This window comes from Diabrotica undecimpunctata, chromosome 6 (assembly GCF_040954645.1).
Source record: "Diabrotica undecimpunctata isolate CICGRU chromosome 6, icDiaUnde3, whole genome shotgun sequence".
In the NCBI taxonomy this organism is placed as follows: Eukaryota; Metazoa; Arthropoda; class Insecta; order Coleoptera; family Chrysomelidae; genus Diabrotica; species Diabrotica undecimpunctata.
In genome coordinates this window covers 71,548,559-71,551,701 of record NC_092808.1, presented here as the reverse complement: position 1 = coordinate 71,551,701, position 3,143 = coordinate 71,548,559, and positions in this window count along the sequence as shown.

Here is a 3,143-nt window from a genome sequence, read left to right as displayed (position 1 = left end):
CGCTGTATTGTCGACATATTCTTGGCTGATCTCATTGAGATGTCGCCCATGCAGAGGTTTACTCATCCAGGTGCGCATTTTGTCTTGTTTAGTCAGGTGGTTTATGCGCATTTCTTGTTCCCTCAGTTTAAGCGGCGTCGTATCATCTACTGCGCAAATTGCTCGATGTAAAGTAGATGTCTCAGCCTGTACCTGAAAATAAGTTCTTAAATTAGCAATTTGTTTATCCAATTGCTCACCTATATCCATAAGTCCTCTTCCCCCTTGATACCGCGGTAATGTTGTTCTCTCTACTGCACTGCGTGGGTGATGTTTTTGCGCCTTTGTGAGAAGTGTTCTTACTTTCCGCTGAAGATCCTCTATATCTGTTTTTGACCACTTTATAATACCAAATGAGTAGCTCAGCGCGGAACAGGCGTACGTATTTAATGCCTTAAACAAATTTTTACTATTAAGATATGACCGATTTAGTTGTCTTACTCTTCGTACGAACTCCGAAGTTAGTTCAGTTTTCATTTGTTTATGGTCAATTTTCCGCGCTTGTTTTACTCCGAGATATTTGTACATATCATTTTCACCCATTGCCTCGATGTTTTGGCCATCTTGCATATCGAAACTTCCGGGCTGAATCTTTCCTCTGACTATATTTAGTATACGGCACTTGTCTAGTCCAAAATTCATACTGATATCATTTGAGAAATTTTCTACAGTTTTTAGCATCTCATCTAGGTGGTTTCGAGTGGAAGCCATTAATTTTAAATCATCCATATACAACAGATGATTAAGCTTCGCTACAACAGTGTTGTTATTTTTGATGCTAAAACCTGAGTCAGTAGAGTTCAGCAGCTGAGATAGTGGGTTCATTGCTAGGCAGAACCAAAGTGGAAAAGCCCCCGGTTAATAGGGATATTTTCAGTTTCGATATTAATTTCACCCGGTATTTGAAGGTGAATTTTAGTCTTCCACTCTGCCATTATATTCTTCAAAAAGCTCACGAGATTATCATCGACTTTATATATTCTTAATATATCTACCAGCCATTCATGCGGCACTGAATCAAAAGCCTTCTTGTAGTCAATGAAGGCAGTAAACAGGTTTCTTTTTTTGGTGTATGCCTGGTTAGAAATGACTGAGTCGATAATAAGTTGTTCTTTGCAGCCCATGGAGCCCTTAGCGCATCTTTCTGTTGAGGCTCTATGATATTGTTCAGAGCACAATGTTGGTAGATATGCCGGTCCACACAGGATGTGACCAATTTGTACAAAGTTGGAAGACAAGTAATTGGGCGGTACTTTGCTGGATCTTGGGTATTACTTTGATCCTTCGGTATTAGATAAGTGGTTCCCTGAGTAAGAAATGATGGTATTTCCTGTGAATTAGAAATAATATTATTAATAAATACTGTTAAAAGCTCATGAACACTCCAAAACTTCTTTAGCCAGAAGTTTTGAACTCCGTCTGGTCCAGGAGATTTCCAGTTATGAAGCTCTTTGATAATGTTCGAGACTTCTTCAGTGGTGAAAGGTTCATAAGGAATATTACTGTAGTGTTGACAGTTGTTCGTCGTTTGTTCAATCCATTCAGCATTATTATTATGAGTAGCTGGCGTCGAAAGTTGGTTTCCCCAAAACTCATGAATTTCTTCTTGGCTTGGGTAGGATTAATTATTTGCATTTTCTACAGTGGAATTAAGTTTCCTATAGAAAGCCTTCTCTGCTTGCTCAAAAAGTATGTTGTCGCATTTCCGGTGGTTACTAACCTTGTACCTCCTCAGGCGGCCTGAGTAAACAAATAGTTTTTGTTTTAATGTGTCCAGGCATTGTTGAGGTGTGTTGTTTTCTGGATCATGTCGTGAGTGTCTTAGAGTGTTAAACAATATTTCTTCAGCTCTTTTGATGATTTTTCTACTTCTTACTCCTCTTATGTATTCTGTTATTTGTCCAATGTCCCTACGCAGTAATTCAATCTTCCCCAGCAGTCGTTTTTCCCAGGGTGCTATTCTGTTACCAGTCCTTCCGATGTTGGTACCCCGTCGTGTTCTGATCTTAATGCCCATAACATTAGCAATTGCTGTTGCTGCACAGTAAATCAGCATATGCAAATATTCTAATGTGTGGGCCTCTGTGATATAATTGGGTAGGACTTCAGTATTCACAATTTGTAACAGCGCTCCTAATTTCTTAGAAGAGTTTATTTTTGGTAGCGGTGGTCTGCTAAGTGGGTTTGTTCCACTAAACTCTTGTACAGCGCGTGCCATCTCGTTTACCAGACTATCGTGCAACTCGTTATTGTCCTGCTGTGTATTAGTAGGTTGAGTTTCTTGTACGAGAAGCTCAGGAATCTGCTCGTTGGGGACTTCATTAGGGACTTGGTCTGCAACTTGCTCTTGGTTATGGATCTCCTGTTCAATTTCGCTTCTGATAATGTCGCGTCTAGTCTCTGGGATAAGATTGTTTCTTAAAATTACCCGGTATTGGTCTGCTACTCTTTGTTCAGATACTTGAATTTCTGGGTATTCCCTGCAAAATTCGGCATACAGTTGTTGTCGATAGCCGATCGTGTCTTGACCGAGGTTTGTCACCTTATAATAAAAGCGCAAAATATTTTCGTTTATGGACACAGTCCATTTCATGCGCTGCCTCGGTCGTCCCGCTTGAGTGAGCGCCGGCTGATGTTCCAGCGCAGCACCTTCAGCGGGTGGAGCTCTTGTTGTTGTTTGGCTCATTTGTGGTTCTTCTTGTTGTTGGGCTGTAGCTGATTGTATGACAGGGGCCCGCCTCCTCAACACCCTGCCACCGACGTCCCGCATGCTGTCACGTCCAGCGCCGGCTCCAGACGTGCCCTGGCGATCCCCAGGCAGCGACCCTAAACATAAATCATTAATCTCCATTTTCATGGGTGTGCATTTTATACCTACTGCCAGGTGTCAGTTTTTGTTCCATGGCAGGCATCCCTGCTACCCTCTGGGTATCGGTTCTAAGAATACCCAGAGAGCATCCCCCATTCGCAGGGGGCCGCGCCTGATAGAAGAACTGACAAAAACTCCCACAGGTTATTATTATTATTATTATGATTTAGCCATACGGCTCACACTCCCTCTAAGGGGAAAATTCATTCATCCCAGATACCTACGGTATCAAAAG